The 23,416-nt window shown below is 36.5% G+C and overlaps 1 protein-coding gene across 2 annotated transcripts in view; it reads right to left on the minus strand.

The window, feature by feature from the left end:
- LOC134754236 (uncharacterized) overlaps positions 1-23,416 on the minus strand; it is a 99,921-nt gene that overhangs the window by 50,737 nt on the left and 25,768 nt on the right. The gene's annotated exons all lie outside the window — the stretch shown is intronic.

Below are 23,416 nucleotides of genomic sequence, written 5' to 3' on the forward strand. Positions count from 1 at the left end.
ATTTTGTTCTTTATTTAAAATTGTATTTAATGGAACTACCTATTTTTTTTATTACTTCAAGGCCTAATTACACATAGGCTACTGCAGGAACTCGCACTAATCACTAGATAATCACTGTAAAAACAGACCTTTTTGATAATCTAATAGTCTATAGTATAGACATCTATATTAGTCTATTCAGCTAAATTTAATCCACACCCAGTCTGAAATAATAATATTTGACAAGAAAATAGTAACTAGGATAGTAATATCCTTTTTGAGTTAACTTGTAAACAACAATTTGATTTAAGTAATAAATATCAGAATTAATTGCATGCGGCCTGAGATACACTTATATGTAAGTTTTACTTACGAAGAAGGGACAAGTAGGAATAATGACACTACTTATACCAGTAGCTCTAAGTACTTTTACTACCAATAAAAATGTATGGGATCTTACATACCTAAGCTCAATTTAATAATGAATTAGATACAGATAAGAATAAAACATTTTTCTTCTTATAGTATTTTTTTTTGCTTTTTACCTGTAAACTAACTAACTAACTGGGGTATCTTATTCTTAATTTTATAAAATTTCAATTTTAAAATATTTAGATCAGTACGGTACTCACTATTATTTTTAGTCGCTTTTGGCGACATGTTTCGGATTCTTTGGGAATCCTTCCTCAGGCACGAGTGTCCGCGGCGGTTGTACGTCGTGCACTGCCCGCGCCGCCCGCCTCGTCGCTCGTTGCGCACGCGCTGATGGGGCGGGGGCGGGGGGCGCGGGGCAGTCCGCAGATGGAGTCGTCAAGTGAAGGTCTGGTAGGGCGGCTGTATCGAACGAAGTCAAGCACACTGCACTCACTATGTCCCCGCGATCGTCACAACACACTTGCCGCTTGACCCTAGGTATTACCCCTAGGTACTGATCTAAATATTTTGAAATATGTCTCACGATAGTTTAAGTGCGATTTCAATTTTAGTTGTAAAATATTAACATTTATATTTGGTCCGCCTATTGTTGGGTTGTTGCTTAGTTCGCTATGTTAATTATAATGTATCTAATTTTGTTTTAATTATGCACAATAAAGAATATATTATTATTATTTGTTTGTCCTTTCCATATCTCGGGAGCATGGGGTCCCGGACTTTTGGGAGGCGTGCGTGGGGCCGAAGCCAACAGCGCAGAGGCCCTTTAAGACAATTTAATCTAAAAGCAAGGGATACACCTGGCGGATACCATCCCCGAGCGCACAATATGATACATCCGGAGATGGTCCCCGCCAGATGCAAAGACTATTGCAGTGCAGCACTTTTGTGCTGCGATAGGAACTAAGGTCATAAGCTATTGATTTGTATGTTGGATGGACTGGATATTGGGCTATGGGAGGAGACTAGCGGACTCCTGCCGTCTCAAAATTGTGTAAGACAGGTGGTGACTCGCCAACTCATTTAGTGGGCCCTACAACGGCCGCACGCACAGTGCGACAATAGGACAACACTTCAGGGCGGCTGTGAGGTTGTCGAGAGGTGATACTGCGGTAGCCAGAGCCCGGTAATCCGTTCAGCAGGCCGCCAGCGTTATAACATTTTACACTTCCAACCTGGAGCATAGGTAGGTCCCGCTCTTGCGACTTCACTCTGGCCGGCCAGTCAAGGCAAGCACAGAGGCGAGGGCCGGATGACAGGGCCCTCTGGAATTATTATTAACCCTTGTAATTTGATGTTCGTACTTTGGAATAAGTAAATTTTCGATAGAAGCGAGAACTCGCAAATTTAAAGATGGGTATTTACCCGGTATATACCCGATATTTACCTCATCATCATCATATCAGCCGAAAGACGTCCACTGCTGGAAATAGGCCTCCCCCAGGGATCTCCACAACGACCGGTCTTGCGTTGCTCTCATCCATCGTTTCCCTGCGACCTTAACCAGATCGTCGGACCATCTTGTTGTGGGTTTTTATCCTGCTGCGTTTTCCGGTTCGCGGTCGCCACTCAAGAACCTTTCTGCCCCATCGGCCACTGCCATTAAGTCTGGCAATTCTCTGAGCTATGTCGACAACTTTGGTTCTCCTGCGGATCTCCTCATTTCTGATCCAATCACGCAGGGGAAACTCCGAGCATAGTTCGCTCTATTGCTCTTTGAGTGACCTTGAGCCTTAATCGAATTTAAACTATCGTGACTCGTGAGACATATTAACTTAACTAACTTAGCGGTTTCACTCACGTATTTTTAGTCACTCGCGCGACATGTTTCGGATAGCCTAGGTCTCCATTTTCAAGCACTAACAGTGCCTGAGTGAGTAGCGGTCAGTGACTAAAAATACGTGAGTGAAACCGCTAAGTTAGTTAAGTTGACCTTGAGCCTTCTTATGAGGCCCATTGTGAGCGACCACATTTCTGTTCCGTAAGTCATCACTGGTAACACACACTGGTTAAAAACCTATATTACCTACCCACGGGTAAACACGCGGGTGTTTTAGTTTTACTTCTAAGTTTGATGTTCAATCAATTCAACAATCAGTCCAATGGGGTTGGCCGGTCGAAATAATTAGCAGATGGCGCCTGCATAGCTTGCCCTGTCAATCCCTAGAGTTGTCAATTTTTTGTTTTTTTAATGCCCTGGATGCCAGCCCCTTAAGCCAAATCTCACAGAAAAAGGGGCAAGCTGCTATGATGGCGCCATCTCTGCAAACCTTTGACAACCCCATTATGAAAATCGTGTAAAATATTCCCTGATCTCCGAAAATGTTTTAAAACGCTTTTAATATACATACGAACGATGAAAATGAAGACTACTGGTTTGTAATGGACAAAAAAATGTGTAGTATCACAACTTGGGAAACTCATAAGTCAATTATAGTTAGTTTTATAAAAAAAATTACCTTATTGTAGAAAATTTTGTCTATTTTGATTTATATATATAACACTTTTCGATATAATTGTCAGATTCCTAGAAATATGAAAAAGTTAACATTTGTCCCCCTCCCCCAATCACACCCCCAACCGACCGAAATTCGAATGTTTATTATCGATACGATAATTTACTCTTATAGAAAAATACTCTCATAACGGCATTTTTTTATTATTTATCAAAATTATATGAAAATTCATAAATTAGAACTGCAGGTTTCACTAAACCGGTTTATTCTAAATGACACACATTAATTACAACCACTAACTTGGTATATATCTCCACTATAACACAAATCGACATGTGCAACAAGAAATGAATCTACCCGTCCATTTGGGTAGATACGGGTAAATACCGGTGAGATCGGTATTTACTGGGTATTAACGGGCTATCTTTAATAAATACAGTTAGAAAAAGACGGGTAGTCTATCTAGCGGCAAGATACTGTCGCGCCAATCATGTGCTTGGCCTACTGGGTAGGTAAAGTGGGTAAATACCCGCGACCCATCTTTACAGTCGCAATCAATGTCCTTTGATCTAACAATGTAATAATACAGCTATAGACCTAGTGTGCGCGTGTTCACAACACCAAAACTCAAACGGTGAAGCCCGCAACATCCTTCGCTGAAGTATTTACGCAAATATGGCTACGTCAGTTGCGTTTATTATATTAAAGAAAGAGCGAAGAATGGAGAAATGCATTAGCTATATAATGCTTCGATTGATGCTTCGAAATTACTTTATTTATTTTAACACATATATTTATGTAGTAAAAAACTTAGTTAAAGACACACATAACTTAGTTAAAGAGACAGAGATAACTGACCCCCCTGCATGTGCATAGAAACTTGTTGTACCTAAATAAATGACTTTGATATTGATAGGTATCTATTTATGTTTGATCTTCATGTAAATTTACTTATAAAATATATAGTTCGAAAAAGGATCGTCCTCACTGCAACAGCTAGTGTCCTACAGTAATTGAGAGAATCATACTAAGTTTTGTAATTTTTTTAGTTTTGTTTTTGGAGTAAACTTCAGGTCAAACCCACGAACGAGAAAGTATTAGTAGGTAGGTAGGTACCTACCGCCTGCCGTTAATCAATGGACACAGTCGCCCTTCAGACATTTATTTTTCTCTTACAAATATAATTCGTCTTAAATCAACATTTTATTCAATCGCGCCTCCAATCCTGATTAGCACAATTTAAGCATTTTTTTCCCTTACGTAAGCGTCCTTGTTACAAATGATAAAATAATTTTCTCTTTCTTTGTTTTTTGATGTCAGCACTCTCGTGACCACATTTTTATATCACATTAGTTACAAACAACTGAATGGCCTGCCTGAGGTGGATACTGTAATCTATGGACGCTTGCGATTCTTCGCTATAAAAAAAACTTAAAAAATCGATATACTTATACGTATAAATGAAATGCATTGGTCGCTGAATGAATAATAAAGTTGCTACTTTACAAGCATATTTACTGTTTGAAACCGATTTTGTGGTTCCATACGTTCTGAAAACCTTTCTAAAAACTTCCTCCAATAATAAGTAAGTAAGTAGAAGAAATTGTAATGAAACCAAAATGAAAAGCGGCCTGATTCGAACTTTAAGATACTTAAACATGGATCGGATATGTCAGTGACGTTTCATCAAAGTCTTCAAACAAAAACTTTTGACACTGACATATCCGATTCATATCGCAAATCTAATATCGCGTATCTTTAGCAAATTTTTGACGTATCTTAAAGTTCGAATCAGGACGAAGGATATATAAAATCAACCCCAGATCAACCCTTACTAACGATGAGACCGCCCGTCCTTTTAACCTTTAATTACGTGTGATTTTAACGTGTTTGTGTAATAAAAAGTATTTCATTGACGGATTGTTTAAAAAGGTAAAAGCTTATATATACATTTTCGGTCAAAAACATTAATCTGTGCAGCTATGTTAATTGGTTTTAAAGTTTTTGTTGGTATTAAAAAGAAACCTATTTATAGAATATACGCAAATAAACGTGTTTCCATTAAACGCATGTATAATAATATATATATAAAATTTTCTACCCGCTCAATTTAATCAAAGCGCTTCAAACAACAACAGATTTACGTCTGTAACATGGCAATGCTCTCCAAAAGGATTGCGCAAAATTCGAGGAATTCGAACAAAGCAAATAAGCTTCCGTTTAAAAAAAACTTTCTCTAAAGACCGCGATGCTTCATCAGAGGATCTTAATTAAAAACCCGGCAACAATAGCTGCTAGGGTAAAACATGGCTTCTGCATTTACATGAATCTCCATGCAATACCAGTTTCCCTTGATTATTTCATGATTAGTCGTATTTTTGTTTAGCCATTTTATCTGTTGAAGATTTATTTCTTTTACAGTGAAATAAAACTATGAAAACGGATTATATCGCGTATATTGAATTTATAATACATCCCGACGTTTCGAACTCTTTACAGCGTTCGTGGTCAACGGGTGACTGAGGAAAAATTACAAAATGCAAAAATACCCACATACTAAAATAATGAACAATCATAGACTACAAACTTTAAGGCCGGTTGTACATGCAAAATCGGTTCATAAGGCTAGTTATACACTATAATTATTTTTCAAGTAAAGATATATATATATACGCGATAAAAAAAAAAAAAAAAAAAAAAAAAAAAAAAAAACAGTGTTTTACAGTGGTTATTTTAATGCTTCAAGCTTGAGAATAAAAAAGCTTCAGTAGAGGCTCCAAAGGTTATTTAAACTTGTGAGCGACGAAAATTTTTATACAGAAACTTTACCAACCTAATTATGTACTTCAAAACTCTTGAAAGGTAGAGGAGACCGGCCACCTGTTTATGGATAAAACGTCAAACGAGAAAATGATTTGAACACCGGTCAGTCATTTCAAAATTGGTTGCGCATTCGGATGAGTAACAACGGTTTTATGTTTCTTCTCTAACTTAATTACATAATGATGTGAGTAATAGGTACCTACATTTCGCGTACCGTACTGTACTTATACATGTACTTGTGTTATAGTCTATAAAATATCTTCAAATGTAGAGTTCAATGCTAACAAGTAATAAGTAAATGAAGTGGAACCCGATTAAACTGTAAATTAAAAATCAGTAAATAAAGGTGGTGCAAGTTTTCGCCTACAATTCCAGAACTAATTGGATATTCGACGAACGTTCATTCTACCTGTATGAATATGATGATGATGGTTTTTTCTTCGTCTATTCGTGTCATGCACACACTCGCAATTACTTGTAAGTTGTACGATAAAAATATGACCATCAACCATCACACATCGGTAATATTTTTCGTCATAGCATTTTCCGATTGCAATCTATAAAAGTTGGTTTCGCTTGTGGCATGTGAGCATTGATGCAGACAATAGTTTTAACGAAAGCTATTGCTATCTGACCTTCAAACCCAGAGAGGATACTAGGACTTACCTTGATCAAAGAGGTACCTACTGGCAAATATAAAAAATATATTTTGAAATAAGTTTCGAGAATCTTGTTGATTTATTTATTTTATTTTATTTTATTTTATTTATTTGGGGCATCAACAGCAATACAAAAATTAATACAAATCATAGTGAACAGAAAACATAGCCAATAACAGATGTCCACATGTCCAGATGTGTGTGTCATAGTACGTATGTCTGATCACTACGCTTTCTGTGCCCTATATCTTGAAAACGTCTCATCCCATGAAAAAATATTTGATACCTAACTTGTCGTAAATTTTATGCTCTACCAGTCTTTCCTACATGTAAATAACATCGAAGCTCAAAAAATTTTGATATCCGCGAAAAACCGATTTATTTGACATTTGACCTTGAATAACTTCTGACGCGCACACGATCTATGCGTAAATTTTTAAGAGAACCTTTAATACGTCATAACGAAGGTGTATACGAGTTTCCAGCTTATTATCTCTCATTCCAAGGTTGACCCCCTTTTTAGGCTTAAAATGACTGGCTCATTATTTTGGTCTGACTTTACCCAACTGCTGAATACTAGAGTGAATTAATCTGCTACGTTTACCGTAACATCGTTTACCACTTCCATGTGAGTTTCGTTTCCTGCGGCCGAGACAGCGAGCTAGCCATTGGGATGATCAAATGTATTGTGGAACCGTTTTGTATGCTGGTATTTTTGGTATGCCTACAAATCCCATAAGGGATAATCGAATTTGTACATTCTTACTAGTTGTATGTATGAAGAGTACTACTACTACATATATACGAATATTAAAGAACTTGAACGCCAAATTAATATATCTTACAAACTTTTAGATTGAATCTTGTGGGTGTTGTGGGTGGAGTGGCAGACACGTACCTAATTAATTAACTTTGGATGGTAGTCTTTATTTTTACGCCAGGTTAATTTAAAAGTTTCAATGCATTAGGTGGTATACAATTTTTTTTTTTAAATACACTTTATCACCAAGCAGCAATAGCACCAAAAAAATCAATCGAAATAATTTTCCTGCAGATTTAATTTAACAGTGGGAAAACACAATATAAATGACAAATGAATAAAGTCTGCATAATGGAGACTCTTGCTAAAAAAAAACCTGTTCTCGATGTTGCTTTTGTTCCCAAGAAAAAAATTGAAATGACGTTTAAAAAGAAATGATTTATACTTTTGCTTGTATTTCTTTGTGTGTTTTTAAGTATTACTTATTTATTTTTATACAATATTTCGGAATCTAAACAATATTTTTAGGGTTCCGTACCTCAAAAGGAAAAAATGGAACCCTTATAGGATCACTTTGTTGTCTGTCCGTCTGTCTGTAAGGAACCTTTATCTCAGGAACGCGTGGAGGTATCAAGTTAAAATTAAAACCATATAATCAGGTCTACGATCCCTTGAAGCTGTGAAAAAATTAAACTTCTAAGTTACCTAACGTAAAAAAGATAAGGCCGTTTATGCCGCAAAAAGCGTCTATTTCGACACACTTAAGGGAATCAAAATTTATAGGGTTACTTTGCGTTGACCTAGAACTATGAAATTTGGCAAGTAATATCGTCCTACACTACAAGTAGGTACAGGGAAAAATCTCAAAACTATAAATTTGTAAAATTAATTTAAAAAAAAAATAAGTTAAATTTGTACGGAACCCTCCCCTCGGTGGGCGAGTCCAACTCGCACTTGTCCGCTTTTTTTTTCTATTCACACACGCTCTATTTATTTTACTCGTTTTGAAATGTTTCAGTTGAAGCCGCGGGAATCGAAATACGCAAGGTTTCTTTTTTTATTAGGACTCGACAATGTGTGATATACATAAATGAATATTAGAAAGTAAATATATTTAAAAAATATACGTACTTAGAGGCCCGAACTTTTGATATATATTTTTTATATTTTTTGTAAATTAAACTTATGTACCTACATATAAAAACACGTATTCCTTGCAACACATCCGTTCCAGTGTTTTTGACAAGAGTCTGTTTAATAAAACTTCCACTTTATGGTATATGGTATGTCGAATTCTTTATAAAAGTTTTTAAGAATTTAAGTTAATTGTGTTTCTATAGTTCTACAATATATGTTTCTTTGAATACGTATATACCTAAATTATGAAACCGCGTTATTAGCATACCCCGGGGTTTTGGGTGCGGGAATTGGTACAGTAGCCAAAACCGGCCCGATTCGAACTTTAAGATACTTCAAATCTGGGGGCAAGGCCGTGCCCCCGCCAAGACGAGACAAATGGCAAAAGGCAGTGCATATCTTTTTTCGGCACGTTTCGCCGTATTTTCGAACCCTCGTAGCTTCGTCTTGGACAATGCTAGAGAGCTGTAATTTTTTGTATACCATGTACTCAGTAGACATCAAAAATACCAAGTTTTATTAAGCTACCTATTATACTTAAAATTTTATAGTACCTTAATTTTCACTGTCCGAAACACATGAAATTCGCGTCATAGAAAATACAGACTACTTCCTGAAGTCTTAGAAGGCTGAAATTTGGCATGTAGGGATGGGTCTGTATGCAGACACAATTATGGTGACCAGAAATCTGTAACTTTCGCCCTGCAACCCCTTAAAATGGGGGTACCTAAAAATACCTCTAAACCTGAAAACATTAGTTCCTGAAGTCCTAGAATCCTGAAATTTTGTGTAGTAGCAGTGATCGGAATGCTAATACAAAAACAACAATAAAAAAGAACAAAAAGTTTTCGAAGTACAGATTTGAAGCAGGTTCACGTAAACCAGCCAAATAGCGCCCTCTATATTGGCACTGTTTCTTGTCGTAAACTTTTCAAAACCTTACTTCAAACACAAGCGCTGGTGGCCGAGCGGTAAGAGCGTGCGAATTTCAATCCGGAGGTCGCGGGTTAAAACCCCGGCCCGGCTTAATGTTAACAGAAGGCTGGTTGGAAAAAGTGATCGTATCTACATACATGTAGAAGCTTATATAGCTAAGTGCAGTGCCAGACTATTTATGACATTACGGATTGGTTATGAACTATTACATATAATGACATAGCTAAACTAAGCTTATAGAGTACTGCAAGTACATAGGAGTTTCGGTTCATGTCACCTTAATTAGTTTAATTATTATATCATAGAATTGAGAGACTTAATCTATTTAGATTAGGTAAGTAGGTATTTGCAAAGATAGATCCCACCAAAAACATTTCATGTAAAGTGTTGCCAAGACTAGGCGCATAAAGCTTTTACACTCAAAAGCTATCAGAGCCCGTAGTAGGTACCAAGACTTTTACTCTGTAAGTCCTAACTTTATTAGCTCTAACTGTATAAAGCCAACATCTTGGTCAAATGTACAGTACGGCTTGGCCGTTTCGTTGCAGTCACATAAACACTCACTCGGTGGACTTGTTGTACAAGTCTTTCAAATTCTGAGTGTCATTAAGGGATTGTCCAATTTGTCCATTTGACAGCAACGAAACGGCCAAGCCGTACTGTACGTTTGACCAAGATGTTGGCTTTATACAGTTAGAGCTAATAAAGTTAGGACTTACAGAGTAAAAGTCTTGGTACCTACTACGGGATCTGATAGCTTTTGAGTGTAAAAGCTTTATGCGCCTAGTCTTGGCAACACTTTACATGAAATGTTTTTGGTGGGATAATTATGTCTAGAAACGATATGAATTAGATGTGTCAGTGTCAAAAGTGACGTTTTTTTTGAAGTAACGCCACTTTTGACACTGACATCTAATCCATATCATTTCTAGACCTAATATTTGACGTATCTTAAAGGTCGAAACTTCGAATCGGGCCGATTGTTAAAGAAACATTTTTAAACACTTTTGAAACGTACTACCTTTTAACAAGGTTATAAATAGACGAAATCATTGACACACCCAAAACTCCGGGGTATGGTGATTAGATGTTCTACTAGGTCACTTTTCTAACTTTAGCTACATAACTGATACACTTTCAAATGAAATGACATGAGGAAAACCCCTATTGTTCCCGAATCCCGAGCTCTTGGGTACATATAATAAAATTATTACCCCACTATTTACTTTCTAATATGGGAATGGTCTATTTAATACGCTATTTGATTATCGATAAAACCGCCCTAGTACGAGATTTATATCTTGTGGGATTTCTTTTACGAAAATAAATATTTGATTTGAAATATGTCATTCTCAGTGTGGCAAAAAATGTAATTTTGTTCGTAGTCGATAAAACGCTATAGATAAAACTTTGTTAAAGCCACTCCTGTTGTTGTAAGTGAAGTGAATCCGAAGATAGATGTTCCATATTTGAAATTTATATTATGACGAATCCCTAGCAGACTACCTATTTATTTACTTAGCATAGCGCCACTTGCACCATCCCACTAACCCGGGGTTAAGCCGTTATACCGCTAAACCAGTGTCAAATTGTACTGGTAACCATGGTAGCTCCAGGTTAGGTTAAGCCGTTAACGCAGTGTCAAATTGTACTGGTAACCATCATGGTAACTCGGTTTAACCGATTAACCCCACGTCAGTGGAATGGTGCAAGTGGGCCTTAGAGTTTTAATTGATCTTGTTCACTTATAATTTACGTTTCTTGAAAATCAAATTGGTTTTCGTAAATTGTACACTATTTTGTAGAAGAGCTAACATAAAGGACATCAAGTCATATAATAACAGGAGGCACAGCCAGTCATAAAAGTAAGGAATAATAAAAACGAGATGCAACGGATATCCGGCGACTATTCGGTATCCGGCCTAGAGTATCCAGTCGAATACCGGGAATAGTTGCGTGTTATCCGGCTACTTTATTAACTTTAGAAAACAATCGATGTCAATCAGGCTAATTCGAACGTACACTGATATCAGAATGACATCTAACTGGTATGGTGCTGGTAGTCTGGTGTATTCATTTATCGTGCATTTCTCTCGTACTTGTCCGTACATCTATTGACGCGGGCGAGACGCACAATAACTAAATAATATGATTCAAATATAATTCAAACTCACGCTTGACTGTACATTTCTAATAGGTTTTCCTGTAATAGGTTTTTCTGTAGACCTATTTTGTATATTTTTTTAAAAAGTTTAGACCCAGTAGTTTCTAAGATAAAGGGGGGGATGGTCATTTTTTAGCTTTTTTCTTTAAACTGTTCATTTTAAAAATACAAAAAATATATATTTGAGATTCTCATAACGAGCTCTTTCATTAGATATGCAACACGATGTAGTTTTAAAAACTTTATTTTTTAATTTTCTCATTTACCCCCAAAGTGGCCCCTATATTTAAAATTAATTTGTTTACGTTACATGTCCGTCTTTGGGTCACAAACTTACGTATGTGTACCAAATTTCAACTTAGTTGGTCCTGTAGTTTCGGAGAAAATAGGCTGTGACAGACGGACAGACAGACAGACAGACGCACGAGTGATCCTATAAGGGTTCCTTTTTTTCCTTTTGAGGTACGGAACCCTAAAAAGCATAAAGAGATGCACTAAATGCATTCGGACAAGTCGCATATTAAAATTAATTGTAATTTAACACACTCACAGGCCAATTCGAAAGTGCACCTGACATCAAACCGATTAATGATATTGGAAACATTAGCTCTGTCATTCGCGCGTTAATTTCGCTAAGAATTGTCCGCACAAGGATGAGCGAGCGAGACGCCGCGTCCGCGCGAATGACAGCCAATTCATAGCTAACTGATGATTATGATTTCAACATCAATCTAATATCGGTGTCATGTCAGGTACTCGTTCGAATTGGCCTGTCAGTCAGCAAAGTATATGTTTATGTTTGAATAATTTATTATCGTTAATATGTGCAAAACAATATAATGAGTACAACTAAATCAAACAAATAACTTAACGTGCTCCAAGATCTAAAATAACCTCAGCACGCAGTTCATGTAAACGACCTTACGTATCTTTAATGGCCGCGTCAGTCTATTGTGATCTCTCACAATGGAAAAAGAGAGCCATGTCCAGTTGTAGACAAAAAGGGAACTTGATATTTGAGTTCAGTGACACTAACAAGTCACAACAAAAGCGGACACGCTAATGGGTCATACGCATGCTAAAAAACAAATGTGCTAAAAAGCGTTGGCGTTTGCGTTATGTCTATTTTTTGTATGGAATTTAGAACAGCGCGCCAAGAGGAACGTTTTAAAAACTCAAAATCTCATACACAATGACACTTAACGCAAATGCGTACTTACGTCACGTCACGCTATCGAATTAAATTTACACTAGGGGTAGTTAGATAAGTTTTTAACACTCAAATACTTATTCTATTTCATCCCTATTCCATTTAAAGTAGAGTAAAGAAGTACACACAGGGATAGGAATGAAATATAATACGTTTTTGAGTGTTAAAAAGTTAGTCTTATTTTTTATATTTACCCCACCCGTGTTTTATATTTACCCCACCTGACCCTATATATTTGAAAATTTGTTCCTAACTGAAGGTTCGTATTATATTTGGTTAACTTTTTTATCAATTACGTTATAAAAAAAACTATTTTACAATCACTGTTATTTTTTCCACAAAACAAAAAACAAATAGATAAAGGCACGTCATTTCAGTTTTATCATTCAACGGACAAAAGCGTAAATTCCTTTCAATCGCCAAACAACGCAACAATTACTTGGAATCCCATAGAGCTGTATTCTTTTATTTGTCCGTCATTGTGCGGTCATGTTTTATTCAGCCGCACTAACCCAACTTTGTGGAACAAACGAGCTGTTTGTGTGCTTGCTCGTTTCCTTTCCACGCTTGTTTTGGGGTGAAAAGAAACATACATGTCGATGGAATGGAATACAAGCAAGAATAAAGCTCGTGAAACACCATGTCCAATGTATAGGATAAAATTGTATCTATAGTTTGCCAAAGAACTGTCATTTCAATCATAGACAGAGAGAATCATACTATCTTTGTCTTACACTTGTACTAGCACCCAAAAGAAAAGGATGAGTATAGTTTTTTTTTCTTATTTACTGACAATTTGGTTTGGCCGACTATAGTTACGATCACGTAGCCGAAGTAGACTATATTCGGCTGTAGACTATATAGTTACTAGTAGTATGAAAATATAATACATATACATATAACATTAAAACCTAACCTAAACCAAAGGGATGAAATGATGTTTGGTGCCTTTCACCAGAGTTAAACAATCTACTTTTGATATCGAATACGAGAAAACCAAAACTACAAGGCAAATATGCATTATCAGTACCTACTTAATTAAAGTAATAGATTGATTGCCATGCCATGCCATGCCATGACTTTTCCTTAGAACTTACTTTCAATCGGAGGCTTTGCATGTCTGGTCATAATAATCCATAGCAAAAAATATTAAATTACAATATTTATGAAAAAACACATAAGTATTTTAGGAAACTGCAGTAATTTCAAAATGACTTGTTAATTAAAGTATGAAAATCAGCGGGCTTGCTTGTTTACTTTTCATTTTTTTATATTTTCATTCTAAAACTGCCAATAGTCAACGACATTACACATTAAGCCAATGAAACTGTTTTAGAGAAATTAAATATTATAGTCTAACCAAATTGTCAGTAAATAAGAACAAAAAAACTATACTCATCCTTTTCTTTTGGGTGTTAGTACTAGTGTAACACAAAAATAGTATGATTCTCTCCTGTCTATGTTTGAAATGAGACAGTCCTTTGACAAACTATATAGATAACAATTAAATGAGTAAAATAAGCAATTTTTATCTTACATTTTACTTTCATAGACTTACTAGTAATTATACTTGCAAAATGGCGTTTCGTAAAAGGACGTAAAGCTGCTAATACATAGCAATTTAGGTAATGGTTTGTGGTTAGCAAAAGGAAAAGATTTATTGCTGGTAAAGCTCAAGATAGCCTGCCACATTATTCTATGTCACTCTCGTCTCGGGTCCAATGATAAAAGCTATAAACTATCTATCACATGTTTCCGGTAAAGGTAGCCGTTGTCAAGCTAATAAAAAATTATGTTATACTTATACCTATAACTAATTAGTTATACCAATTTTATTAGTAAACTTCTTTCGGAACCCCTAGCCATTCGAAAATGACAATTAACGCAAACGCGTAGGTCACGTCATGCTATCAAATGAATTTTACACTAGTGGTTTCGGGGTATTGATTATATTTAGCGAAGTTCAAATTATCTGGGGGCACGGCCGTGCCCTCGCCAAGACGAGACAAAGGGCAAAAGGCAGTGCATATCTTTTCTCGGCACGTTTAACGGTATTTTCGAACCCTCGTAGCTTCGTCTTGGACAATGCTAGAGAGCTGTAAGTTTTTGTATATCATGTACTCAGTAGACTTATCAAAAACACCAAGTTTTATTAAGCTACCTATTATACTTAAAATTTTATAGTACCTTAATTTTCACTGTCCGAAACACATGAAATTCGCGTCATAGAAAATACAGACTACTTCCTGAAGTCTTAGAAGGCTGAAATTTGGCATGTAGGGATGGGTCTGTATGCAGACACATATGGTGACCAGAAATCTGTAACTTTCGCCCTGCAACCCCTTAAAATGGGGGTACCTAAAAATACCTCTAAACCAGAAAACATTGGTTCCTGAAGTCCTAGAATCGTGAAGCAACGAAACGGCCAAGCCGTACTGTACGTTTGACCAAGATGTTGGCTTTATACAGTTAGAGCTAATAAAGTTAGGACTTACAGAGTAAAAGTCTTGGTACCTACTACGGGATCTGATAGCTTTTGAGTGTAAAAGCTTTATGCGCCTAGTCTTGGCAACACTTTACATGAAATGTTTTTGGTGGGATAGAGCATTGTCAGTTTACGTAATAGATAATAGGTAAACTACCTACAATATTTTGCGGTTTAAACATCTATTCGAGACCATAATATACACGGTGTTTTTAAAAAAACTCCGTTAACTTCGGCGTATGGCTAGAAGAAAATGACATTAAATCCCACTTAGATTATTAAATCGAGATATGGGGATGTGGTGCCAAAACCAATCTGCAAAAACTACAAAGATCCCAAAACATAGTAGATTGTAGCCTCGGACTATTGGCCAAAATACCTCGGCAGGAAGGATGCCTTTCACCCGAGTTAAACACTCTACTTTTCATTAACAAGGCTAAGCTCAGCTTGACTTTTGCGACAATTCTCAGTAATATTTAAGTACGTACCCAAGTGATTTTAAGCTGAAAGGTCTATTTTTGTCAAAATTTCTCAAATAAAATATACTGACGTAGATTGTGATCTGAAGGAATTATAGTGACAAACGAGCTTTGATATCCTAGCGGAAAAGCGTGCGACTTTCATACCGGAGAGGTTGCGGCATCAAAACTCGGCTGAGTTTTTTGAAGATTGTGTACAAAATACCGTTTGATATTTACCAGTTGCTTTTCGGTGAAAATCCCAACAAGCCCGAGCTTTTCCTCTGGGTTGGAATGTCAGATGGCAGTAGCTTTTGTAAAATAAAAAAAACCGGACAAGTGCGAGTCGGACTCGCCCACCAAGGGTTCCGTACCTGTTAGTATTTGTTGTTATAGCGGCAACAGAAATACATCATCTATGAAAATTTCAACTGATGTCTAATAGCTATCACGGTTCATGAGATACAGCCTGGTGACAGACAGACGGATAGACGGACGGTGGAGACTTAGTAATAGGGTCCCGTTTTTAGGGTTCCGTACCCATGTCGGAATCGTGGGCGATCATACTATCGGCAGCACAACAGAACTTTCAATCGTGGGTGACGAGGGCTTTCAATGAAATGCAATAATCAACTCACAGTCTTTACTGGACAAGACTGATTACAAATCATAGCACACATGTTACATTTCTCTTCTTAAGCAATCAAGTGGATTTGACCAGGAACCACCAACGTCGTCATCTCCTCCCTTTCCTTCTCATCAGAAGATTGATTGACAGCATCACTTCAATTGTTCTCGATTCTATTGTTTAGGCAGCGCCGCAGCGCACTATGACGACTTGACATCGGGTGACAATGCAATATTATGGTACCATCCAGCTGATCTGATGATGGAGACAGGAGGTAGCCATAGGAACTCTGTGATGAAACAACGCAACCTAATTGTGTTTGGGGTTTTTAAAATTGTATCGATGAGTACCAAAAATGTTTTTTTCCCCAAAAACTTATTACTATGCTAGTTCTTTAAAGCATTGCCGGATTGGATTGCTACCAATTTTTCGCATCATGTCGTTTTGCCGACTGATCACGTAAATAGCAACTCAACACAAAATTCGTATGATTTCTAAATCTAATGGTGAGCAACTTATAAAATGTCCTGCAACTTAAAACATCGAAAGTCTAATAAATAGAACAAAAAATAATAAATTTGTAAGTAACATAGCACAATGAAAAGAAGTCAGTTCTGGCGCTAGATGGCACGTCAAATAATAATCTACTTAACAATAATTCTACCAAGTAACACGTTTTCATTATGAAAATTTGCCGAATGTTGGTTGCCAAAGTAAATCATGTGCGAAAAGTTGTCTGGCAAGTGAAATTCTAAGAAACGACAGAACACCATTTATTTGTTTCATGACATTAAGTTTATTTCAATTAGTACCTTCAATTTTAATATTTTATGTAAAACCTATTACTATACCTGTACCCAATAAAAACTTTATTCATTTCACGTATTACTGAAACCGTCATATATCCGGCGAAAACTTCGATTAAAACGTATTAACGATTTACATTTCAATAGAGTCATTATACATTTAAATGAGTAATTATAGTTCTGACGTTTAATTGCACTTAATGTTTTGGATGGGAATTGAACTACATGAACACCGTGGGCAATGTCACACTGAGGGCCTAATTTATGAGTTTTACCTATTATTTTATATATCGTAATTGTTTTTTTATTAGCACTGATTACAATAGATTAGTATTAACGCAAAACAAAAGATTATAAATGTTGACTAATAATAGCTAAATAACAATCCTTCCTACTTATTTCAACACAGAAGTAAATTAACACGAAGTAGAAAATGGGTCTTTATGAATAAATATTAACAAGTCTGCGGAACTCTAACCCGACACAGAGCCTGAAGTATATTTCACTCAAACAACAACGTCAACAACAGAGCTGTTGACAACATTATTAATGACAACTGTGACGTTTCCAACTGTGAAACTGTGCCTTTGTCTGGATTGGCCCGTGTCGGCCATGATTGTTTTCACTTGCAATTGTTTTTGTAACTTAATCTGTTAGAGTACTCGTATTATTTTATTGTTATCATTTCTTTTATTTTATATTGTTAACTCACTTGAAGCAAAAAGGAGATTAACGCTAACACAACCTTATTTCACATAAAGTGGATTTAAAACCAAATTGCTTTTGCAGGCACAAAGTAAGCTTTTATAAAATTAAAATTATAAAGTAAAATCAATTTTCTGGGCGTTCAATTGATGCTTTAAGTTGTGATTAGACTACAATAAATGAATATAAAACACCTATAATAATACTATTTATCTGCTACATCTATTTATTAAAATATTGTCATGAAATAAAAAACCATAAAGAGTTATTATTTTCAATATGAATTGACAGGCTACTCGTAACCATTAATAAAAGTGTTATTAATTTACAGCGAGCTGCAGACTTACATGGACACATTATGAATGAATTCATTAATAAATAATTATTATATTGAAATAAATAGTTTGTCTTGTACTAATACAGCCACTGGAATAAATATAAATATATTTTTAGAATCTTGTTACCTACCAAAAAAAATATCAATTGTATTGTACCTATATACAGATGTCAACCTCAATGAAAAAATTAACTGTGATCAACTCTGGCTAAGGTGGCACTTGAACCCACATCTGTAGATTGCCGGTTCAACGCATTACCAATTTTACCAGCTAACCATCCGTCATTTACCGCACATTTAACCATTGCAACTGTGATCAGTATAAATTAATTAATTAAAACGTATTGATATATTAACATTAAGGCAAAAAATAGTACATACAAAACAAAACAAACATACAAAAATTTGGAGTCAGTAACATCAATACAATACAATACTTTTCGATAGTTTAATAAACCATGAAATCGTCGTGTTTTTTCATTTTATTTTCTTCGATAATGTTAGAAAAGCTCGCTCAGGATGCGAAAGGAAAACCTTTAGTAATAAAATCAACGAAATGAAACCCAGCCAATCATAATTATTGTAAATGACAAAATTCATTTTGTATTCTTATCACGGAACGAAGGCCACGGTAACATCAATCTTTTAGTATGTACATAAGTAGGGATACTTAATATTATAAATGCGAAAGTAACTAGTATATAGGTCTGTTGCCTCTTTTAGACAAAATTTGGTATTGAGATCGTTGACTTATAGATTATTTGGTATATGTGGTATATGTGTATAAGTGATTCTATCATTGAAGTTGAGTGGAACGCACGTCGCTCATTATCGATCTCTGCTACGGTTCGAAATAACGAATCCGTAATCGAATTTTGACTTCGTCCCTACGCGTCCCTCAACGATTATAAAATCACTGTGGTGTTTAATTATGTTTTAAAGTGTACCCCGAATTGGGGTCCAAAGTCCAGAGTGACTTTTATTGGCTTCCTGCTTGCCGCCCGCTTGCCGTTCTGCTACTGGCGTGCTTCTGGCCCTTTCCCCGACTCAGCGCCACACAGTTACGAGCTGCGCTGAACTCAGCGCCGACCCGAAAGACCTGCGCCTACCACCTCGGCACCGTCAGGGGAGTACTTTAGCTGCAAACGACTAGCGGAATCCGATCTTGACAAGTATTAGCGCGAACCACGACATTTTACCCGTTTTTGACCATCTGAGCTAGTTGTGGTAATAAATATTTTTATTGAACGTTCTTCTGCCTACTCATTTCAAATTTCCCATTCCTATCGGGACAATTAGTAGGTCAGAACATCCCAGAACGCGGCACTGGCAAGAATAAGATACCAATACCAAAGATGGGGATATAACTCCGTAATAGATGGATACAGTCTAAGGAAAAAACGTGCCTCGAAAATCAAGAAAATTTGATTCTCGATCAGAGGGCGCTACTAGCTTTGGCCTATTGTCGTATAGATGACGTTGACGGTTTCGTTTGTTATTTAACAATTTTAACGCATATCAGTGAAAGAACATGGGTCAAAATCATAAAAATAATTAATGCAAATAAAAAAAAACATTTATCCATATTTAAATACATTTTATCGTATTTTTATAAATCTTCATCTTTAGTTTTAAAGTGTGTCGACAGATGGCAGTGAATTTACTGGGGTTACTAAATTACTATGACAGTACCGCTCTAGTATAAGTTACTCTATGCCAATACTTACTTTACCCATTTTACTTCTACTCATTATACATAATTATATAACTTTATTAAATTACAAAATGTATCTGTGATTATTCTTTATTAACTTAATTACGCGTTTTTTTTTTGAGAGATCTAAGAATAAGAAATTAAAATTCTCGTCAACGTCAGCCTGAAGTGATTAAGTCCCGGCGCTGTCGGCTCATTTGCGCCCGTTTACTTAATAAGCTAAATTGTACTAGGTACACCATTAAAGTGGTATATTGAAATAAGTTAGTACATAGATAGATATAACTTAGCTTTCTAGTATAATTATCGTAAAGAAATACATATACGTGTATAAAATGTACCTATATGCGATAAGTTAGCACATTATTATTTACTTTCACATTCCCCAGTTGGACCCAAGCTACCCTTCCGATCAAATATGGCGGTCTTGGTTTTTTGGCGGGATATTGTATCCCTTCAACCGCTGATGTGTCGATGTTATGCCTGGAGAACGCTGAATCGGCTTGGAGAGCAGACCATCCCGTCGAACAGGTACCAGAGGAGTAATCCAGCCAAGCATAATGGAACGCCATAAATATAAAAACGCACCACCAACTCCAACTACAAAACTGCCATAACGACTACGAACGGGCGAGGCTATTAGCCGTTTCCGAAAAGAATCAGGGTATTGGCTGCACATTCAACCGAAATCTTGGCTCCACCCTAGAGCCACGAGCCCTACGCATCGCTATTTGCCTCCGCCTGGGCCTAAAGGTATGCGAGCCCCACGCTTGTAGTCGATGCGCCCAGCCTGTGGATGCTCTAGGACGGCATGGCTTACACTGCCAAATGAGCGCTGGCCGACATGATCCGCAACGCCCTTTGCACCACCTCCCTGCCCGCGACTTTGGAGCCTGATGGCCTGTCTGCTACCGACGCCAAGAGACCTGATGGCTGCACTCTTGTTCCTTGGAGCCTTGGCCGCCCTTTAGCGTGGGACGCTACCTGCGTTGATACGCTAGCCCCGTCGCACGTTGAGGATCGGCCCGGAAGCCCGGGACTGCCGCGGACAAGGCCCAGATACTAAAGCGCCGCAAATTTGCGTTCCTAACGGGCCAATACGAAATTGTGGCGCTTGCCATAGAAAAACTGAGCCCATGATCTACCGACACAATACAATTCATAAAGGAAGTACCTCCTGTACCTGTACCTCAAGTCGACCAGGTTAAATATTTGGGACTAACCATCGATGCCGGCTTAAAATGGGCACTCATATAGACGTGCTGTGCTTACGGTTATCTTCAGCTTGCTTCGCCCTAAGCAGATTATGCCCATGTATGGATTTGGCTAACGTAAAGAAAGCCTACTACGGCTACTTTAACTCTATATTAACTTACGGTATTGACCTTTGGGGCTGGGCTGCGGAACGTGAGCGAGTATTCAAACTCCAAAAAAAGCATTGCGCATCATCGCTGGTGTTAGTTGGGATCATCCTGCAAAGGATTTGTTCATAAAACACAACATACTAACCGTACCTAGTCTTTATATCTTGGAAATGGCTAAGTATGTTAAAAGTAATATTAACCACTTCCATACCAACGCTGATGCGCACGGCTCCATCACGCGACGGCGACATAACCTGAGCTTGCCACACGACTGGCTAAAACTAAAAAATGCCTTAACTTCACCAAAGATTTATAATAAGATCCCTAGTTATAGCAATAAAGCAGGCCCCGAGTTACGCTTCATTTGTACGTCAAATGAAAACAAAATTAGTCAAAGATGCATTGTACACCATTGACGAATTCTTTTTGTAAATAAGTATTTAGATTGTAATAGTAATAGTTGTTTAATGTATATTTAATATCTAATGTAATGTGTAATTGTATACGGACGTATAAAATGTAAAATTTTATGAATAAATAATTGAATTGAATTGAATTGAATTGAAGTGTCTCTGGCGACCACAGGGCCAGCACCTTCTTTACCCAAAGATTAAGTCTGGCGGTGCAAAGGGGCAACGCCACCAGCATCCTAGGGAGTATTCCAAAAGCGGGTAGCTTTGGGGAGGTATTTTATATTTAATTGTTATGTATAAGTGTTGTATAATAGTTATTTGTGTAACAAGAGAGGAAAGTTGGTTTTTCTTGCGTTTATTTTGAGTCCCGAGATAGCGAAAGATCCTATAATTGAATCACGAGCGAAGCGAGTGATTCTAAGGTAGAATCTTGAGCGTAGCGAGGGACTCAAAAACACGAGATGTAAAATAACTTTGCTCTCGTGTTGCACACATAATTTTTCACCTCAGTAGTGAGAACATATTAAAGGTTAAAATGTATTTCGAATTACACACCGTACCATACCGTACCGTACCGTACCATACCATACCATAAAAAAATGTAATAAAAGTATGAAGTTCATGGCCTTCACTAAATTAAAAAGCTACATTGTTTCACTCCCTGGAGTGAGGAAAGTCGCACTTTCCTCACTCCAGGGAGTGACGAAAGTAGGCTTGTTCGAGCTGCTGAGGTGAAAAAATATTTACTTGTTTTATGTAAAAATTCGTATAAATAATAAATAGCGGGATAATAAATAATTATTTATCATTGAGGGCACATATTATTATGTTAACTATTTATAGTAGTTAATTTCAAAATATTACTTTAGATTTTTCAAACGACCAACAAAAACGGTATTGTTACAATACCTAATCCAGTTTATATGTAAGATAAACGCAACGCAGGATTCGGCAGGTGGCCACAACTATGCAGTTGTGGCCACCTGCACACACTGCAACATATTTTTATATGTTATTTTGATATTCATTTCTTTTTTCTTTTCCGCTATGTAGAACATTAAAAAAAGGTAAAAATAAACGTATTGGCGAAGATTTTATAAATCTTTTACTGCATTGCCTGAATTATTAAGTTTTTTCAATGATCCCGGGTTCGAATCCCGATAAGGGCATTATTTGTGTGATTAGCACGGTGGATATTTGTTCGTGAGTCATGCGTATTTTCTATGCATATAAGTATGTATGTATGTATTTAAGTATGTATATCTTCGCCTAGTACCTATAGTACAAGCTTTGCTTAATTTGGGCTAGGTCGATCTGTCTAAGATTGTCCCCAAATATTTATTTTATTTATTTATTTTATCAAAAAATTCCCACCGGAATATATTTTAAGTTCATGGGCGGTATTGTCTTGATCAGCTAATTGTAAAAAAATCTATAAAAACATTATTGTAATGACGAGTATTGTAATTAGTTCAACTGCCTGGCAGGATAAGAAAAGGAACTTCGCACAGTTACAGACTTTTTGTTTCCGGCCTTTACGGAGTTGTGAACTTTTTGAGATAGAATCAGAAATGTTTAAAGAAACAAGTTAATTGGAAAAGATATTGGAAAAGTAGGTTATTGTTTATTATAGCTCATTTTGTATCCAACTTAGCAATACATCTTGTAACAAATGTTTTTATTTTGAATGTATTTGTGTACAAATACGCAAGGTAAGGTGAGGTAAGACTAACATAGTTCATTTTGCTCGGGGCAAGACAAACAGTATGAGGAGTCCATACAAGTGACAGTCTTACCCCACTTTACCTTACATACTTAAATAGTAAAAAGATCAATCTTATTTCCCTTTTGTTAAATATGAAGGCACTTTATTATTTATATAATTTGTATTTATTATTTTAAATTGTTTTTATTTATCTGCCGAATTCGAATATGAACTTCTAGGATTGT

The sequence above is a fragment of the Cydia strobilella genome, chromosome 2 (assembly GCF_947568885.1).
Source record: "Cydia strobilella chromosome 2, ilCydStro3.1, whole genome shotgun sequence".
Lineage (NCBI taxonomy): Eukaryota > Metazoa > Arthropoda > Insecta > Lepidoptera > Tortricidae > Cydia > Cydia strobilella.